Source organism: Babylonia areolata, chromosome 25, assembly GCF_041734735.1.
Source record: "Babylonia areolata isolate BAREFJ2019XMU chromosome 25, ASM4173473v1, whole genome shotgun sequence".
In the NCBI taxonomy this organism is placed as follows: Eukaryota; Metazoa; Mollusca; class Gastropoda; order Neogastropoda; family Buccinidae; genus Babylonia; species Babylonia areolata.
This window is the reverse complement of record NC_134900.1, coordinates 4,012,501-4,022,500: the sequence shown is the minus strand read 5'-3', so window position 1 is coordinate 4,022,500 and position 10,000 is coordinate 4,012,501. Positions and strand designations below refer to the sequence as shown.

General features: G+C 44.3%; 1 protein-coding gene across 1 annotated transcript in view; it reads right to left on the bottom strand.

Moving 5' to 3' along the window:
* LOC143299917 (atrial natriuretic peptide receptor 1-like) overlaps nucleotides 1-10,000 on the bottom strand; it is a 561,408-nt gene that overhangs the window by 421,459 nt on the left and 129,949 nt on the right. The window lies entirely within an intron of this gene.

Here is a 10,000-nt window from a genome sequence, read left to right as displayed (position 1 = left end):
TCCAATGCCCAACAGACTCTGCCGGGGCACCTCTGGGCTGGTCGTGTCGAAACCCTGGAACCCTGAAACCCTGAAACCCTAAAACCCTCAAACCGTGGCCTCCGCATGTGGCGTTGCCTTGCATCGCGTTGCACGGCGATGTTTCAGTTTCAGTTTCAGTAGTTCAAGAAGGCGTCACTGCGTTTGGACAAATCCATATACGCTACACCACATCTGCCAAGCAGATGCCTGACCAGCAGCGTAACCCAACGCGCTTTGTCAGGCCTTGAGAGAAAAAAAAAAGTAATAAAAAAAAAAATCAATAATAATGAAAATAAATGAATAGATAAATAAATAAAAACAACAATGATGATATATAAGCAAATAGATGTTAAAAAAAACAAAAAAAAAAAAAACCGGGGAAATTTTCGTGGACGAGCTTTCCGTAGCGGTGCACTGCATTGTGTTATACTCTTATGTTCTGTACACCATTGTACTGCACTATCCTGTCCTGTACTGTGTTCTGTTGCATTGTGCTATATTGCATTGTCACAACACTGCCTGGGATTCGGACTGCACTCTCTCCTTCAAACAACGCACCACCTAAGTGCAATGTCCCTCGTTTTTCTTTTTCTTTTTTCTTTTTCTTTTTTTTTACTCCCTATCATATAACGCCCATTTCAAAAGGTGGCAACCTACTTTCCAGTTTATGTTAAAACAGCCCGAAGCTAATGCATCGTATCGATTTCTATAACACAATGAGTTTCATCTCAAGTCATGTAAAAAGAAAATAATAATAAAAGAAATAAAAAGGCACGATACCCCAGGAACAAACTTTGTTTTCTCACCAGAACTATACCACAAAAGAACCCACACCACTGGTTGGCAGCCAAGCCTCAAAAGCCTTGGTTGATGCCGACAGCTACTCGAACGCACTCTTGTGAGCCCAGTGAAGCCAGGGAGAGTGGTGGACGGTATCACACTCACACTTTCAATCGTCCGTCAGAGAGAGACAGACAGACAGACAGACAGACAGACAGACTGAGAGAGACAGACGGACAGACAGACAGACTGAATGAGAGAAAGACAGACTGAGAGAGAGAGAGAGAGAGAGAGAGAGAGAGAGAGAGAGAGAGAGAGAGAGAGAGAGAGAGAGAGAGAGAGAGAACAGATACCGAGACACACTGAGAGACACAGAGAGAGACAAAGAGACAAAAAGAAACAGAGACAGAGACCGAGATTCAGAGAGAGAGAGAGAGAGAGAGAGACAATGACAGAGAGACAGACAGAGAGAGAGAGAGAGAGAGAGAGAGAGAGACAGCGACAGAGGGAGACAGAGGGTACATTAGACGCTCCAAGCGTCTCGAGAGGAAGAGTGTCTGAGTACCGTTTCTGAGAGAGAACAATTCCAGAAACTTGTTGTTTTCTCTCCAGGAATCTGAGCGGATGAACCCAGAAAACTGTTACCATTGCTAGCAACACAGAGATTGAGAGAACCCTGCATAGTAACTGAAGAGGGTCCATCAGTCCTCCGATGAAAAACTTTTCAATCAGTGCACCGTCTATGACGAGAAGGTTAAGGGGTTTTTGTGTGTGTTTTCTTCACGCGCGATGAAAATGGGTTTGGTTTTCAGGTTTTCGGGTGCACGCACGAAAGAGACTTGGTATCTGCTCGTGAGCAGTACTGGAGGTGGGGCAAGACAATTACAAACCCCTTCAACGGCTAACAATGTTAAAAGGTCAAAACGTTTTCCACGTGCTAGATTTTCGCCTTTGAGACCGCACGCATTGTACAGAAGCATAGTATATGGACAGGTGAATAGAATTTCGGCCTTGCATGTTACCTGTTTGAAAATCTTGCAACAAATTTTGCTGGAAAAAAATGATCTTTACTGCACTGCTGAATGTTCTCTCCTTTTTTCGCGAAACTGAAAGACTATGCATCTCACACCTTTTCCAGATGTCAAATTTTCGTATTTAGTTCTAGCGCAATGTCTTGATTCATTTTACTTCAACGACATGGATTAACTCTCTCCATACGAACGGCGAAAGAGACGACGTTAACAGCGTTTCACCCCAATTACCATCATCAAAATATTGCAAGCGGAAGGCTCTTATACTGAAGGTGAATGTTGACAAAGAATACCACAATTCTGACGACGGAAGATAAAGGTTGGGTCATTCAGACACCCACTGGACGTCCGAGGAGTCTGTGTAGAGGAGAAGAGAGGACTGGCCGTACTGAGTGAGTTAATTCTAAGATAACTGGTTGCTGACAAATGGGATCTGCGATGCTGATAGCAGTAGAGCCCCTCTTTCTTCTGTGTGTATCAACCAGAACTCAGGGAGATACAGGCAAGGAGAACGACGGACAGACATGGTCACAGAAAGAGACAGAACGAGAGACAGAGGGGTTTGGAGGGTTGGAGGAGGGGGAGATAAATGATGCCTTATTCTGGTGCAAATCACAGCCATGAAATGGTGATCAGGTGGACTGAAGATAAGTTGATGACCTCCACAGAACCCCCCACCCACCCCCACCCCCGGCCCCCCTCCCCCCAAACCCAGCACTACTCAACGGCCGACACGAGAAAGCGCTCTCCCAAGTCATCATCGGCTATCGGTCACGACGAAGATGAAAAGGCCGATACCACTTTCACGCGTTCCATAAACCGTGTGAATTATCCACTTGATGTCTGAGCTGTCAGTTTTAAAACCCTGCCCTTGGATTGGCACGGCAATCAGTGTCCGACTAGTTTCGGTTCGAAATGTGTTACGAGATCAGCTGATTGCTACATTACGCCTAATCAATGTGACAATGAATAAATAAGTCAACGAAAGAAAAAAAAAAAGAAGAAGCCAGCAGACTTGTTCGCCTTTTTTAATACATTTTCTTTCTTTTCTGTCAGAGAGAAGTTCTTTGTGAAGGCGAACATTCACTGTGTAAAATATCAGCAGGGTCCAAAATCAGGCGCAACTTTTGTGTTGCAAATGTAGGTCAGAAAAAAAACTTTTGAAAGAAAAAAAAGACAGAAAGAGAGTCAAGGTGTTAGGTGAGGAGAATCTTGACGCTAAAGGGTTACACTTTGTGTGTGTGTGTGTGTGTGTGTGTGTGTGTGTGTGTGTGTGTGTGTGTGTGTGTGTGTGTGTGTGTGTGTGAGTGCACTTGTGTGTGTGTGTGTGTGTGTGTGTGTGTGTGTGTGTGTGTGTGTGTGTACGTGATTTTTTTTTTTTTTTTTTTTTTGATGCAGGTCGTGTGTAGATGCAGGTCAAACGCGCACGTAAAATATCCCGTAATCCATGCCAGTATTTGGCGAGTCATGGAATCAAGAATAAACCCAGCATGCACACCCACGGAAGCGGCCTACAGCTGCAGGTTTAAGACGGTCATGCACACACCCCCCCCCCCCAAAAAAAAAAAAAAACAACAAAAACGCCCACTGGCACACACGAGTGAACGAATGTGGGAGTTGTACCGACGAATACAGAAGTAGGAAGAGGAGGAGGTGGAGAAAGAGAAGAACGAAAATCGCCCACTAGCAAACAAGAGTGAACGTGTGTGGAAGTTGTACCAACGAGCACAGAAGAAGAAGAAGGAAGAAGAAGGAAGAAGAAGAAGAAGAAGGAGAAGAAAGAAGAAGAAGAAGAAGAAGAAGAAGAAGAAGAAGAAGAAGAAGAATGGGTCGTGGACGAAGATACGTTTCCATCGGGAGCTATGATTCTAGAAATACAGCAACGACAATAAAACGATGGATTTAAAACAAGACAACAAGAAATCAAGCAAGCCGACAAACAATATCGTTCTATCCCCTATGGGTATTGTGTCATGTTTTCCTTTCACAGCAAACTGTAGTTGTGTTTAGTTGTTTTTCTTTGATTTGTTTTGTTTTCTTTTGCAATTTTCTTTTCTTCCTGTTCTTGATTATGATGCAGTGGTGTAATATCTGTGTGTATTGTTGTTGTTGTTGTTATTGTTGCTTTATCTTCGATCCATTTCTTCCTTCTGAAAATATTTGCTTTCAATTTCTAAAACTGTTAGAAAGATGCGCTTTATTGACAATATTATATCTAAACTCCGAGAAAAAATAAGCCTAAAATCATCACAAAGATTCCGTCGTCTCCAGAATGCATGTATTGATCCTCACACACACACACACACACACACACACACACACACACACACACACACACACACACACACACACACAGAAGCACAGAAATACAGAGATAGACACAAATGGACAGAGACAATGAGAGACAGTGACAAAGAGACAGAGAGAAGAGATATGGAGAGGATGAGAAGAAGAGAGCAGCTGAGGGAAGGGAAGGAAGAGGGGTGGAGAGAGATGGTGAATGAGAGGAGGAGAGAGAAGTGGGAGTGAGAAAAAAGACACAGAAACAGAGATGCAGAGAGAAAAAGAGGGACGCAGTGACAGAGTGCTGAAGAGACGCAGAGGAGCAATGCAATTCAAGCTCATCGCCCAAACATCAGCCATAACCCCTCACCAAGGTGGACCAAAGACATGGTAATGGCCCCACCAGCCCTTAAAACAGCACTCAAAACCAGCACAGACTACGCTCCCCCCCCCCCCACCCCACCCCCCCACACACACACCCCGTCGCATCACCCGGTCACGCTTCAAGATGAAAAGCTCAGTCGGCTCGCACGTGCCATTTCTCCCCCCCCCCCCCCCCCAAACCGCCCCAACCGCCCTGACACTGTGAATCACGGAACGTGTCGGACGAGCTGGTGCATGTCTGGTGTCGCTGGTCCTGCGTTTGATTTGTACGATGGTAAGTCGTGTTCGACAATGACCAGTAGAACAGCAGAGGAGCTAACTACTGTCCCGACTATCTGGGCTGAAATATGATTCAACTGGACAGAGTCTTGCCCAAGTTACATCCCCACTCTCTCGGCCAAGAGAGCTTTCGGACGGTCGGCGTTCGGATGGTACCCAAAGACCAACTAGCCCCCCCAAGGCTGCAGCACTAAGAGCCAGTGCGATTTTGCCTCCTAGTTAGAGAGTCATAGTCCTTCACAAAATACTAAGCTGTAAGTGACTTCCCATTGCATTGGAAAAAACACCCACTGATAATACGGCTCTCACCTTGATTTATAATCAGGGTTTAAAAGTGTGTGGTGGTTTTACGTTAGTTGTTTAGTGGACTGCTGAATGCTAAAATGGCTGATTCCTGTGATAGATACACATATGTACAGACATTAATGAATGCATACGATTACATGCATACAAATATACGTGCACAAACACTCAACTGAACGCCTCCAACCATCCCACCAACCAACCAACCACCCACACGCACATCCGCGACACACAAAGACACTGTCCTCTTCAAGCCTCACTCACTACTCTTGTTTATTCTCTTATAAAGGATGCACACACACACACACACACACACACACACACACACACACACACACACGTTATTCATCTCCTTGTCATTCCCTTTCAAAGCATGTTTTTACAATGTCTTAAAAAAATGACCACTGACCTGAGTTCAACTGTCATGCAATACGACTACAAAAAATGTTAGACAAAAATTAGTGTTCTGGAGCATACCAGACAGTGTGTATGTGTGTGAGTGTGTGTGTGTGTAGATGTGTACGTGTGCGTGCGCAGTGGGTAGGTGGTGGGAGTCAGAATAGTTCTGGGTGTTAAGGCCGTGGATTTGTTGTGACGGTCAGATTAAAGGGAGGCGACAGGACAAAAAAAAAAAAAAAAAAAAGCCCAGAGAGAGAGAGATCAATACGGTTCTGCAGTAACACGAAGCGAAATCGAAGAGAGCGTGTGTGAAAATTTGATCAGATTTTGTTGAACGCTCAAGCGTGATGATGACTGGTTGGGAGGGAAGGAAGGGCGGAATTTGGAAAGAGGACAGGATTCTGTGACTGTGGTGGATCAATGTGGAGAAAGGGGCCAGAGGGTGTGTGTGTGTGTGGGGGGGGGGGGGGGGGGGGGGGGGGGGGTGAAGGGTAAAAGAAGGAGGGAAGTGTAAAAAAAAAAATGCTGGTGTTAAGGGAAATGAGCGAGCTGACAGACTTGCTGGTAACGCAACAACAACGAGCGGCCTAAATCTAGGAAAAGTCAAAGAATACCAAAAAGAACAGGTACAAGGCCATCACACCATCGATCGCCTCAAAGAAATAAAGGCAGAGAGAGGGAGCGGCCGTAAGTCTAGCATGACAGGTAGAGCACGATGCTTTGCAAATCAAACGAATATCGGCATTGCGCAAATTACTTCAAAACGGAACAGTCTTTGTGGACTTTTCCAATTACAATAGACTGAGCAACACCTAGACGCTACGTTCTTGGCATCAGAGATCTTTTCCCACCCCTATTGCGGCCAATCAGTGGCAGCCTCTGTGCATGTGTGTATGTGTGTTTGTGTCTCTGTGTGCTTGTGTACGTGTGCGTGCGCGAGGGTACAAGTGTGTACACATGTGTCAGGAGAGCTCTGTGCACGTGCGTGCGTGCGTGCGTGCGTGCGTGCGTGTGTGTGTGTGTGTGTGTGTGTGTGTGTTGCTGCTCATGTACATTTATGTGTATTTGATTATGCTATCTGTGAAACTGCATGCTTGTTGCATATCTGTTATGCATGTGTGTGTGTGTGTGTGTGTGTGTGTGTGTGTGTGTGTGTGTGTGTGTGTACACACACACAAACACCGACACACGCACGCACGCACACACACACACACACACACACACACACACACACACACTACACACATACACCTTCACACACACTAAAAAACAGAAAAGGCGGATGATAGAGAGACAGAAAAAAAAGAGACGGAGAGAGAGACAGAACGAAAAAAATTGAATCTTTATGACTGTCAGGCACGGAAGCCCACAGAACTATAAACATTCTAAAATATTTACGAAAAAAAAGGACTCCCTCAGACGCGTTTGTTCAATCGAACGTAAACCAGGCGATATTGATGCAGTGCGCCCCTTTGTCTGTCTGTTTTGTTGTTGTTGTTGTTGTTGTTGTTGTTGTTGTCCAAAAAGAAAGATTATCCGTGTTGCGTGTTGACCAAGACATCTAAGATTTATTTTCGCTTTTTCCCCCTTAAGGGATCAGTTTTCAAAGCAGAATTTTACGGTTTAACGATTCCGGACAATAATGGCATGTGCTTTGCTTTCCCTTTGTGTTCTGTGTGGGGGTTTACTTTCGCCCTGGATTTCAATGCCAAAGAAATCATCGATGCAGTTGTTGCTTCGCGGGCTGAGCGGGGTGAAAAAGAAGGTTCCAGTCCGTTTGATAAGATTCATGCGTGCTTGCGTGCGCGCGCGCGCGTGTGAGTGCGTGTGGGGAGGAGGGGGGGGAAGCGGAGGAGGGAGTGGGGGGGGGGGGGGAGCACACGCGTGCCTGCGTGTGCAAAGGTGTGCTCGGGGATGATTGTCAGAAGGATCTGTCACACAGTATCATAGATCTTTCGACTTGAATTGGACTTGGGGCAAAATGTTAACAGCAGGTCATCACGCTTTTTTTTTTTCTTGCTTTTTTTTTTCTTTTTGTCTTTGTATGCATGCCTGTCTCTATCTCTCTTTGTCTCTTTGTCACTTTCTGTGCCGGCTTGAGAAAAGTGTGTTTGTCTGTGTGTGTGTCTGAGCGTGCAAGCGTGAGTATTTGTGTGCGAACACGCATGTGCATGTCAACTGCAGTTTTTTTTCCTTCTTAGAGACTTGTGCGTGTAGGTGTTGGTGCAAATGCACGTGCGCGCGCTTTATGTATGTTGTGTGACGGGAGAGAGCAAAATGAGAGAGACAGGCAGTGAGGGGGCGGGGTGGGGAAGGAGAGTGAGACAAAGAGAGAGAGGAGACAGAAATGGAACGAGAGTGGGAGGCAGAAAGAAAGATATTCACACACAGAAGAGAGAGAGAGAGAGAGAGAGAGAGAGAGAGAGAGAGAGAGAGAGAGAGAGAGAGACAGAGAGAGAGAGAGAGAGAGACAGAGACAGAGGACAGAGAGGCAGACAGAGTGAGATGTAAAGACCGGCAAAGGCAAAAAAACAAACAAAAAACCAACATACAAACCAGAGACAATTAAGCTGGAACGCACGAACAGCTGACCGGCCTCCCTGCGTACGCATGAGCGTTCCACTGTTGTTGTCCAGAGCGTACCCACGCTAGTGTACAAGAGACACATCTATACATCTCTGGTATGCGCCGCCCCCGGACCCCCACCCGCCCCCCCAACACACACAAGACGCCCACTCCTTGGTTTAGCCAAACATTATAATCAGTTCAAATTCAAAGCCATCACGATGAGCACAAAGTCTATTTGAATCGCGCCCTCAACCCATCTTCTCTTCATTTTATATTCTTCTTTTTGTGTGTGTGTGCGTTAGGTCATATTCTATTTTGAGAGAGAGAGAGAGAGAGAGAGAGAGAGAGAGAGAGAGAGAGAGAGAGAGAGGGAGAGAGACAGGCAGACAGACAGACAGAGAGAGAGAAAGTGAGAGAGTGCTTGCAGTATCGGATGCAGCTATTTCCATTATGGGAAGAAAAGGGATTACTGCGATCACTCCAGGGAACGCCATATTTGTTCAAATAAACATTCTGAAAAAAGAACCAATTATCACAATGAAAGGCTGCTTTTCTATTCTCAGTTAGTTTTATTTGGCACTGAAAGAAAGAAAGAAAGAAAGAAACAAGAAAAAAACAACAAAAATCAGCGAAAAAAACAAACAAAAAAACCCAGACACAAACGTCTTATTTTGATACTGGAAGATATTATTATTCGTAAAATACTTTTGAATAAATGAACTGAATATTTCTTCATATATATATATATATATATATATATATATATATATATATATATATATATATATATGCATTATCATTTCTTGGATGCAGCATTCTGATTTTTCAGATGCAAAAACAAAAAAAAACAAAAAAAAAAACAAACAAAAAAACAAACAAACAAACAAAAAAAAAGCTATTTCAGATGATTAGATTTTTGAAATTTTTATTTTATTTTTTTAACGTTTCAAAACCAAAGCCTTAAATGTATTTTTTCAGAATTCGTATTTAGTTCGTTTCTTTAAAATGAAAAAAAAGGTGTAGAAACGTACATATTTATATGCCAATTGTCTAAACTTTGTTGCTTTCATGATACTTGGACTGTATCGAAATATGCAGGTAATATCTTGAAAAAAACTTGTTTTAATTGCCTTATATGACAAGCGCTATTTTTGATCAGAAGCAGTGTATTTGTAATGGTGTCTGCTGACAATAAAAGGGGGAAAAAAAAGAAGAAAAAGCAACGCAAGCGGATTCGTATAAGGATAACTGCGACAACAGAGGAGACATGTACATAAGTAATAACCATAAACAATTACGTTTATATGTATACTATATGTACAGTCTTCACGCACTTTCTCAACGTTAATGTACATACCTTTATTTTTTAACATTTTTTTTTTTGGGGGGGGGGCGCGGGGGGGGGGAGGGGTGTGTGTGTGGGAGAGGGGGGGCGCGGGGGGGGGGGGGGGGGCTGCTGAGGGTAGGATAGGGGGGAGAAATAGATCGTCTGGGTCTTCCGAAGTAAACAAAATAAAATAAGAAAGTATGTGGTGGAACTGAAGACAAAGGCCAGAGATTTTGGGGGGGGGGGGGGGGGGGGCAAAGTAGAAGGCCACGGGGGGAAAAAAATGTGTGTACACCAGACAAATATCAACAACTTTTATACAGTCGCCACGGGCAAGCCGTAAAACCGCGAACAAGTCTACCGACAGCCTGCTTGGTTTACTTTCTTTATGGGAGACAATCGTCTGGGGGGAATACTCGTTCTGTTCTCCAGACCAAAGTTTGGAGTTTTTTTTATTTATTTATTTATTTTTTTTATTTATTTTTTTTTTTTTTGGGGGGGGAGGGTGTCCATTATAAAGATACACAAATTCACGCACGCGCGCGCGCACACACACACACGCACGCACACACACGGTTACCGAGAGACACACAGTGATGTAATCATGTGCGTGGGTGGAAAAAAA